This window comes from Aegilops tauschii, chromosome 7 (genome assembly GCF_002575655.3).
Source record: "Aegilops tauschii subsp. strangulata cultivar AL8/78 chromosome 7, Aet v6.0, whole genome shotgun sequence".
Lineage (NCBI taxonomy): Eukaryota > Viridiplantae > Streptophyta > Magnoliopsida > Poales > Poaceae > Aegilops > Aegilops tauschii.
The window spans coordinates 367297471-367309130 of NC_053041.3; positions in this window are offsets into that span (position 1 = coordinate 367297471).

Here is an 11660-nt window from a genome sequence, read left to right on the forward strand (position 1 = left end):
GAACAGCCCATACACCTACGTGTGGGCAAAACAAGTAATGTCCACACACCTTTTTTCCCCTCCCGACCCCTCTCACACGCGTGCGTGTGGGTGAAATAGATAACGCCCATGTAGCACTATAAAAAGGCATGGCAAAAAAACATGTTCGGGTAAAAAAGAGAGTTGCCATGTGCTCATAAGCACGCTAGGGCAGTTGCCATGTAAAGAGAAAGAGTTGCCATCTGCTTATGTGCACGCTAGGGCAGTTGCCACGTACCATGCAAAAACACATGGCAACTCGGGTAAAAGAGAGTTGCCATCTGCTTACAAGCAAAGCTAGGGCAGTTGCCATGTACCCTGCAGAAACACATGACAACCGCCAACTTTGGTGTGGACGAGGAGACGGGCGTGTGGGCGAAGTGATAAACGCCCAAACACCAGCCCCCTCTGCGTGCGTGAAAACTGGTGTGTGGGCGAATTGCTAAACACCCACACACCAGCCCCCCGTGTGGTGAAAAAGGGCGTGTGGGCGACCGGATGAATGCCCACATACCAGCTTAGTCCTACGTGGCACACAAAAACTACTATAACGTGCCAAGATTCGTACAGAATTGGTTGGACGAGAATCCATGTGTGTGGGCGAGTTGCCAGACGCCCACACGTGTGGGCGTTAGTGTTTTTGTTTTTTAAAGGCCAACGCTAGGCGCCGATCGACCGGCCCAATTTCTACAGGTCGCCACGCGTACGTTGGATTAAGCGGCTTTGCGTCGTCAGATTTTCTCCGCATGTCTTGCTTGTTTCCTCCGCATCTATCTGGTCTGAACCTTCGATGTAAACGCACGCATATAAACGGTACCCCGTGCAGCTCGCCGGCACTGGCCGGCCACCAGTGTCCTTCCACGACCACCCAAGCCATGCGCCTACATGCAAAGCTAACTTGCTAGCAGGCAAGCAGCTTAATTGATCTACAGTAGTCAACTTGTAAGCGGACAGACAAGCATCTTAATTGATCTACAAGCAGACGTACGTGCACACGCTGAACTTGATGACCTGAGCTAGCTTAAACTTAGTCGACTTCGATAGAAATTCCCATAGAGTTGCCACCGGCGAGCTCTCGTAAACAGACCTAGACTAGCTGCATCAAAATCGCCAATTCCAGCAAATCGATTCTCTGGTTGAAAATTTTCTTCTCACCCGTTCCAGCAAAAAAAGAAAATATGCAGCTTCTTCATCTGGGCCACGCCCTGGTCGCCGGTCGCAAGCTTTTTCTGTCGCCGGCCGGTTGCTGGTTGAAGCTTTTTCTGTTGGAAATATGCCCTAAAGGCAATAATAAAATGGTTATTATTATATTTCCTTGTTCATGATAATTGTCTATTGTTCATGCTATAATTGTGTTATCCCGAAATCGTAATACATGTGTGAATACATAGACCACAACATGTCCCTAGTGAGCCTCTAGTTGACTAGCTCGTTGATCAACAGATAGTCATGGTTTCCTGACTATGGACATTGGATGTCATTGATAACGGGATCACATCATTAGAAGAATGATGTGATGGACAAGACCCAATCCTAAGCATAGCACAAGATCGTGTAGTTCGTTTGCTAGAGCTTTTTCAAATGTCAAGTATCATTTCATTTCCTTAGACCATGAGATTGTGCAACTCCCGGATACCATAGGAGTGCTTTGGGTGTGCCAAACATCACAACGTAACTGGGTGGCTATAAAGGTGCACTACGGGTATCTCCGAAAGTGTCTGTTGGGTTGGCACGAATCGAGACTGGGATTTGTCACTCCGTATGACGGAGAGGTATCTCTAGGCCCACTCGGTAATGCATCATCATAATGAGCTCAATGTGACCAAGTGTTTGGTCACGGGATCATGCATTACGGTACGAGTAAAGTGACTTGCCGGTAACGAGATTGAACAAGGTATTGGGATACCGACGATCGAATCTCGGGCAAGTAACGTACCGATTGACAAAGGGAATTGTATACGGGATTGATTGAATCCTCGACATCGTGGTTCATCCGATGAGATCATCGTGAAACATGTGAGAGCCAACATGGGTATCCAGATCCGCTGTTGGTTATTGACCGGAGAGTCGTCTCGGTCATGTCTGCATGTCTCCCGAACCCGTAGGGTCTACACACTGAAGGTTCGGTGACGCTAGAGTTGTAAAGATATTAGTATGCGGTTAACCGAAAGTTGTTCGGAGTCCCGGATGAGATCCCGGACGTCACGAGGAGTTCCGGAATGGTCCGGAGGTAAAGATTTATATATGGGAAGTCCTATTTTGGCCACCGGAAAATGTTCGGGATTTTTCGGTATTGTACCGGGAAGGTTCTAGAAGGTTCTGAAGTGGGGCCCACCTGCATAGGGGACCCACATGAATGTGGGTAGTGAGGGCAAGGCCCACACCCCTGGTCAAGGCGCACCAAGATCCCACCTTAGAAGGAATAAGATCATATCCCGAAGGGATAAGATCAAGATCCCTAAAAAAAGGGGGATAACAATCGGTGGGGAAGGGAAATGATGGGATTTCTTTCCCCCACCTTTGCCAACGCCCCAATGGACTTGGAGGGCAAGAAACCAGCCCCCTCCACCCCTATATATAGTGGGGAGGCGCATGGGAGCAGCACCCCAAGCCCTGGCGCCTCCCTCCCTCCCATGACACCTCTTCCTCCCCGCTTGCGCTTGGCGAAGCCCTGCCGGGATCCCGCTACTTCCACCACCACGCCGTCGTGCTGCTGGATCTCCATCAACTTCTCCTCCCCCCTTTCTGGATCAAGGAGGAGACGTCCCCGCTCCGTACATGTGTTGAACGCGGAGGTGCCGTCCGTTCGGCGCTAGGATCATCGGTGATTTGGATCACGACGAGTACGACTCCATCAACCCCGTTCTCTTGAACGCTTCCGCGCGCGATCTACAAGGGTATGTAGATGCACTCCCCTCTCTCTCGTTGGTAGATGACTCCATAGATTGATCTTGGTGATACGTAGAAAATTTTAATTTCTGCAACGATCTCCAACATTTTCCATATAAGGTTGAAGCTTTCTCTGTAAATAGTTGCAACCTTTCTCTGGTTGTGGTTGCACACTGTCTGGCTGGACCTTTCTCTCTCGTTGGTTGAAGCTTTCTCTGTCAATAGTTGCAACCTTTCTTTGGTTGTGGTTGCATAGTGTCTGGTTGGATCTTTCTCTCTCGCTGGTTGAAGCTTTTTCTATCTACAGCCGAAGCTTTTTCATAAACGGTTGTAACTTTTTTCGTTTGAGCAACACCTGGTTAAAGCTTTCTCTATCGTCTCGTTGAAGCTTTTTTCATCTAAGGTTGGAGCATTTTCTGTCAACGGTTGTAACTTTTCGTGATTGGCAGTGCCGGTTGAAGATTTCTCAAAAGTCGGTTGAAGCTTTTCCATCTAGGGTGATGAGGACATGACTACCTTGGATACGACCAAAAATATTGCATACATGCATATTTGTCAGGTGATTTCTAGTGCAAACTATTCAATAATCTATTTATGTTATCCAGAACAAAAATACTTCACACACTTTTGTGTTTTGTCTAATTGCAGGTGTATGGGACATTTGTAGAGTCTATATATGAAGATAAGGGAAAAGGAGAAGTTTAGGTTCTGTTCAAAAAGTCCTCTCATGTCACTTTTGGGCCAAGAGAAGATAGAGTTCAAGTCTCTCACGTTCTGGATTCAGATTCGGACTACATAGACATACCTGACTCAAAACACCAATAACTTTTTCATACGAACTCCAAATTGGGTGATTCTTTTTTTGTTGGAAAATAGATTTCGTGCTCTTTCCAACCCAATTGGATTCACCTTCAAATTCTTCCATAGCATTGAGATATCGATGAAACAATCTAACGCTGCAGCAGACTCCAAGTCAAACAACAAGTCCAAAGGTGTTGCATCACCTCCACTTGGGCCCATGAGCCTTGTACGACCCAGGGTTGGTTTTAGGCTGCCTTGGGACGTTCTCCCACCTCCTTGGCCGCCACCCCTTGCTCCTATATAACTAGATCCATCTAGTAGCTTTTTTCCTTGGGATTTGTTTAGTTAAAAGTTAGCCATTGCAACTTCGTGTACTTCGTTTGTGTCCAAGGACCAGACCAAGACCACTTTCGGATCCCCACCTTTATCAATCCTTCATCTATATTCGCAATATTCAGATTGCATTGTCATATTCTTGCTTGTTCTTTGATTGCATGCAGGAATAAACCCTCATGGTCAGGCTGATCATGCTTCCAGCATCGTCAGTAACCTCAGGAGATTGGTTTAGCGATTGCTAAGGCGCAACGTCGTGCACGTTTGTAGTCAGATCGTCAAAGTCGACTCCACCAAATCGTTAGTTATCATCTCATCGAAAGATCGGGACACCCCCGCCTCTATGAAGTGGTATCAGTTTTCAGGTTGCTCGGTGAGAATTCCCAGTTTTTCCTAGATTAGATTTATTTTCTTACCTATTGTCCAAGAAAAAGCCACAAAAAAGTTAGATCTATTCATCCTTTGTCCAAGCCAGTCTAAGCCTTTGCAATTTTTCATTTCATTGCTTGCATAGTTGAATTATCGGTTGCATTGTCGTGTCGAGTTGCTGGTCTTAGTGTCTAGTTCGTTTATAGTTTTGAGTTCTGTTCACATTAGTCACGCCGCTGCTGCATCGTTATCCCTTCCGCTGTCCACCACTCATCCATCAATTTCCACGGCGTGCTACCCACCGTTCATTGTCATAATCATAGTTGAGATCGTTCACATCTTCGCTTGATCCAATCTGCATCTTATCTAGTTTGTTTTGGAAAGAGGGAGAGAGAAAAAAAAGACAGAGAAAAAAAGTAAAAAAAAGTTAGAGAAAAAAAGAGAAAGAAAAAGAAAAAACAAGTGAGAGAAAAAAAAGAGAAAAAAAACAAAATCCGGATCTATCTAGACTCAGTCTCGTACCTGAATTCGGATTGGAATCTATTTTGCGCACTGTCCAGTAAAACAGGCATATCTTACTATACGAAGTCTGTTTTGTCTCCGTGAGTACTCAAATTAAAGCTAGCAACGAGCCGCATCTAAATAGTCGCAAATGCTAGTTCAATATTTGACACCTAAAAATCGGCTCCTAAATAGGTCTTTTTGCCCTCCGAAGTTCACGAACATAACTTGTTCCAGTTTTTCAGGCCAGTTTTAGAATTTTCTGACTCCTCATATCAACTCGGAATTGAGTGATTCTTTTTGCGTTTGAGAGCTTGAGTCAGTGCCATTCTTGAGAAAAATTGTCAAAAATTTGGCACAAACCTTTCTAGAGGAAAGTTGGAGAGAAAGTTGTTGGTATATCCCGCTTGGCAGTTGTTTCACATCATTACCTTTACTGCTATTGTGATCTTCACTTTTATCTTGCTGTCCAGAGCTACTTCATATCCTTTATTGATGCTAGTTGTGCTACGCCTTGACCTCATTAGTGTTCTAGGCTCGCGTCTCTAGTACGGTCTAGCCTAGGACCAGCACAGTGTCGTTGAGCATTTATTCAACATTGCATCTCTGAATTGATTATTGCTAATCTTTTGCTACCATATATTTAAGTCTTCCAAGCTCCACATATTTCTACACCGCGTATATGTACGTTCCCCTGGCAATCGCTTTACTCAATCTTCGGAGTTATTTGACACCGCTGGTTGCCTGTCACCACCTGCTGCTTGGTAAGAACTAGTAAGATATTTATACTTGCTTTATTGTGAGCACTTTACCACCACATCCTAGTAGTTCATAGGAACATTACTCTTGAATTTTGTTTCTTTTTTCTACTAATCATGACAGGTTCCGAAGATAGAAGTTCTTGGACCACAGATACATCTTCATCATCATGAGAGGTGGGACAACACACACAAGCACGTGGTCAGGTTATCTCTTTACCATCATTTGAGGGTAGATTTAATCCTGCTATTTATCTAGCTTGGGAGTGATACGTCCATTTTGCATCATGCTTTTATATTGATATTTATTGCATTATGGGCTGTTATTACATATTATGTCACAATACTTATGCCTATTCTCTCTTATTTTACAAGGTTTACATGAAGAGGGAGAATGCCGGCAGCTGGAATTCTGGGCTAGAAAAGGAGCAAATATTAGAGACCTATTCTGCACAGCTCCAAAAGTCCTGAAACTTCACAGAAGTCATTTTTGGAATTAATAAAAAATACTAATCGAAGAAAGTACCAGAGGGGGCCCACACCCTGGCCACGAGGGTGGGGGGCACGCCCCCCTACCTCATGGGCCCCCTAGCAGGCCTCCGGTGCCCATCTTCTGCTATATGAGGTCTTTTACCTTGGAAAAAAATCATAAGCAAGCTTTCGGGAAGAAACTCCGCCGCCACGAGGCGGAACCTTGGCGGAACCAATCTAGGGCTCCGACAGAGCTGTTCTGCCGGGGAAACTTCCCTCCGGGAGGGGGAAATCATCGCCATCGTCATCACCAACGATCCTCTCATCGGGAGGGGGTCAATCTCCATCAACATCTTCACCAGCACCATCTCCTCTAAAACCCTAGTTCATCTCTTGTATCCAATCTTTGTCCCAAAGCCTCAGATTGGTACCTGTGGGTTGCTAGTAGTGTTGATTACTCCTTGTAGTTGATGCTAGTTGGTTTATTTGGTGGAAGATCATATGTTCATATCCTTTATGCATATTAATACCCCTCTGATTATGAACATAAATATGATTTGTGAGTAGTTACGTTTGTTCCTGAGGACATGGGAGAAGTCTTGCTATAAGTAGTCGTGTTAATTTGGTATTCATTCGATATTTTGATGAGATGTATGTTGTCTTTCCTCTAGTGGTGTTATGTGAACGTCGACTACATGACACTTCACCATTGTGTGGGCCTAGAGGAAGGCATTGGGAAGTAATAAGTAGATGATGGGTTGCTAGAGTGACAGAAGCTTAAACCCTAGTTTATGCGTTGCTTCGTAAGGGGTTGATTTGGATCCATATGTCTCATGCTGTGGTTAGGTTTACCTTAATACTTCTTTTGTAGTTGCGGATGCTTGCAATAGGAGTTAATCATAAGTGGGATGCTTGTCCAAGTAAGGACAACACCCAAGCACCGGTCCACCCACATACCAAATTATCAAAGTAACGAACGCGAATCATATGAACGTGATGAAAACTAGCTTGACGATAATTCCCATGTGTCCTCGGGAGCGCTTTTCTCTAGATAAGAGTTTGTCCAGGCTTGTCCTTTGCTACAAAAAGGATTGGGCCATCTTGCTGCACCTTATTTACTTCTATTACTTGTTACCCGTTACAAATTACCTTATCACAAAACTATCTGTTACCGATAATTTCAGTGCTTGCAGAGAATACCTTACTGAAAACTGCTTATCATTTCCTTTTGCTCCTCGTTGGGTTCGACACTCTTACTTATCGAAAGGACTACGATAGATCCCCTATACTTGTGGGTCATCAGGGAGCTTGAAGTAGAACAAGTTTTTAGTCACCATAATTTTTCTGAACTTGAGAGAGTACGAGCTGCCACTGGAGCATTTACTGTTTTTCTTTTGTATGGTGGAGTGTACATTGTAAGAAAAATATTGATAACCAACCCACAACTTGGAAAGATTTGAAAGTTGTAATGAGACAACAATTTTTTCCTCCTTACTATCGTCGTGAATTTCTTCGCAAATTGGAACAATTAAAACAAGGCAGTAACACTGTTCATGCTTACTACCAAGAGTTCAAATCTTATATGCATAATTGTGACATAAAAGAATCTGAGGATGATACAATGAATAGATTTTTTGGTGGTTTGAACCATGATATTCAGGCAAGATTTCAGTATATTCCTCGTTGCATTACTGGTATGTATGTTTGTGCTTGTACCTTTGAGAGACAGTTACAGGATGATGCATTGGGTGACTACAACAACTACTATTCTAATTCGTGCTCACTACCATCGGTTGATTCCTCCACCGTTGCACCTACTAGAGTAGCCACACCTCAGATTGTGAGTGCGACATCATCTCAAGTGTATGGTACATTGTCATTGTCCATACCTACATCAACTACGTATTTGTGACAAGGTAACAGTAAAGGTATTGATGATATAACTTCACATGAGAATGATGCATGCCTAATTAACTTAAATACATCATGTGTTGAGTTACATGTTGATTTGAGCACGCCACCTATTTTAGAGAATCATGATACTGTCATGAATGCATCATGTGATCAAACAACTAAAATACCAACAATTGTGAGTGCGCCCATTGAATTAACTGTTGATGTCAAAGAACCATGTGAATCAGGAAATAAATCAGATTTGGATCAAATACATTTTAAAATAATTGTGCCAATGTTTAATCATTTTGATACGACCTCTAATCTTGGTGATCATTCTCTGTCAAATGACTTATTGCATGTTTTCTTATTTAAGCATGTTGTAGCATGTAAATTTGATGCACGTAAGGTTTATTCACCAATGTTGCGATGGTTTAATGATGAATATTGTCAATCTTTTGATATGAATAAGAGCTTCACTTATATGTGCAAACTGAGTTGCAATATTTTCATGCCTTCTACTTATGATAATATTTTGGCTTTATATTTTATGATCTATGAAAGTTACTCATGTATACATGTGTCATATGTGCAAAAATTAAGGGAAGTAAAAATGGATGACATATACATATACAACATGTACACCTTGTCCCTTTTGTTAGCCGTATTTCAGATTAAGCAACGCCGAGGACGGCTTTGTTTTCAAGAAGGGGAGGATGATGAGGACATGATTACCTTGGATACGACCAAAAATATTGCATACATGCATATTTGTCAGGTGATTTCTAGTGCAAACTATTCAATAATCTATTTATGTTATCCAGAACAAAAATACTTCACACACTTTTGTGTTTCGTCTAATTGCAGGTGTATGGGACATTTGTACAATCCACATATGAAGATAAGGGAAAAAGAGAAGTTTAGGTTCTGTTCAAAAAGTCCTCCCACGTCACTTTTGGGCCAAGAGAAGATAGAGTCCAAGTCTCTCACGTTCTGGATTCAGATTCGGACTGCACAGACATAACTGACTCAAAACGCCAACAACTTTTTCATACGTACTCCAAATTGGGTGATTCTTTTTTTTGGAAAGTAGATTTCGTGCTCTTTCCAACCCAATTGGATTCACCTTCAAATTCGTCCGGAGCATTGAGATATCGACGAAACAATCTGACGCTACAGCAGACTCCGAGTCAAACAACAAGTCCAAAGGTGTTGCATCACCTCCACTTGGGCCCATGAGCTTTGTATGACCCAGGGTTGGTTTTAGGCTGCCTTGGGACGTTCTCCCACCTCCTTGGCCGCCACCCCTTGCTCCTATATAACTAGATCCATCTAGTAGCTTTTTCCTTGGGATTTGTTTAGTTAAAAGTTAGCCATTGCAACTTCGTGTACTTCATTTGTGTCGAACGACCAGACCAAGAACGCTTTCGGATCCCCACGTTTATCAATCCTTCATCTATATTCGCAATATTTAGATTGCATTGTCATATTCTTGTTTGTTCTTTGATTGTGTGCAGGAATAGACCCTCATGGTCAGGCTGATCATGCTTCCAGCATCGTCAGTAACCTCAGGAGATTGGTTTAGCGATTGCTAAGGCGCAACGTCGTGCATGTTTGTAGTCAGATCGTCAAAGTCGACTCGACCAAATCGATAGTTATCATCTCATCGAAAGATCGGGACACCCCCGCTTCTATTGATGAGGATATCAATACCATTGTTACACCCACAACCCCTACTGCTACATATACTGGACCAATTACTAGAGCTCGCGCACGCCAATTAAATTTTCAGGTACCTTCGTTTCTTGGTAATGATTCTAATGTTCATGAGAATATGATGCTGCCTAAATTGGATACATTTGTTTTGCTTACAAATGAAGGGCCTGACATGGATAAGAGGGATGGACACTGGAGCAAGACCAAGCATGGAGAGGATGGCATGCGCAAGGGGAACAAGAACGGAGTTACAAGTGATGATTTTAGGACTTTGAAGCCACCATAAGGAGTGCATGAAGCCTTGGACGAAATATACAAGATGCCACATCATAAATTTCGTCCAGAGGCTATTCTAGGTGCTGCGTCACCTTATTATTGGGCCAGGCCCATGTAATTTCGAAATAGATAAGTATAGGCTATTTTTAGAGTCCGTATGTGTGAGGAAACAAGAGATAGGGTTGGTTTCGGACCCCTTCCCCAAGGGCCACGAAATTCCCCCCTCTTCCTCCATATACACAGCCCTTAGGGAACCGTTTAGACTTTGGGTTTTGTTTAGATTAAAAGTTGGCCATAGCTGCAACTTCGCATACTTCGTTTGTGTTCAACGACCAGACAAAGGCGTCACAAAACCCCACCTTCATTAATAAAGCTTTCCTCTTATATTTGTAATATTCAGATTGCAATCTTTGTTTCTTGCTTGTTCTTCGTTTGCTCACAGGAAATAGACCCTCGTGGTTAGGTTGATCGTGCTCCGGCGTGGTCAATAATCTCTCGGAGTTGGTTTAGCGATTGATAAGGCGTGACGTCCTCGCACGTTCGTAGTCGGATCGTCAAAGTAGACTTCCACCAAAGCGATATCCATCTTCTCATCGAAAGACGGGACACCTTTGCCTCTATCAAGTGGTATCAGATTTCCAGGTTGCTCGGTGAGATTTTACAGTTTTTCGTAATTTAGATCGAGTCTGTTCTTCATACCTACAGTCCATGAAAAATCCAAAAAAAAAAATTAGGGTTAGTTCATCATATCCGAACCAGTCTGAGCCCTTGCATAGTCTTTTCAGTATTTTTCTTTGTTGAATTTGCGGTTGCATCGTCGTGTCAAGTTGCTGGTCTTAGCGTCTAGTTTCCTTAGAGTTTCAAGTTCTATTCACAAGTTGTCACGCCGCCGCCGCACCATCGTCATCGTTCCTGCCATATACCACCACCACCAAAATATTCCTTACCGCTGCCATATACATCTGCCTGTCCACCACCAATCCGAGTCCACATATACATCTGCCTGTCCACCACCAATCCGAGTCCACATATACATATGCCTGTCCACCACCAATCCGAGTTCTTTTCATATTAGGTTTGTTTTCGCAATCCATCTATTTTCCGTTTCGTGTTTCCTTGCCTGAGTAGGTTTCGAAAAAAAATTGCGGCCAATTTTTTTTTGCGGCCAGAGTAGGTCTGGAGACCCCCGGGCAGTTTTTAGGCCAAAATTTCGGCGACCAAAATATTTTTTCCCTGTCCTATTTTTAGGCTTTTCTGAGTCTTTTGAGCCACGTGCCATCATAGCGATCTTTTGTCGCACTTTTTCGTCGTCGCTGCCCTGATTTCCGAAAAAAGTAAAAAAAAATCATGCCCATCCTGTCATTTTGACCCGGGAAGAGTTTTGAGACACTCGCCATTATAGTGATTTTTCGCAAAAAAGAGGAGCGCAAAAAAAGAGGAGCACAAAAAAAGAGCGAAAACGAAAAATTCCAGAGTGTGTTTTCCCCTTGTTTACGTGCAGCGCCGTGATTTTGTTAGTGTTCTAGGCTCGCGTCTCTAGCACGGTCTAGCCGAGGACCAGCACAGTACCGTCGTTGAGCGTTTATTCAACTTTGCATCTCTGAATTGATTATTGCTGGCCCTTTTTGCTACTAT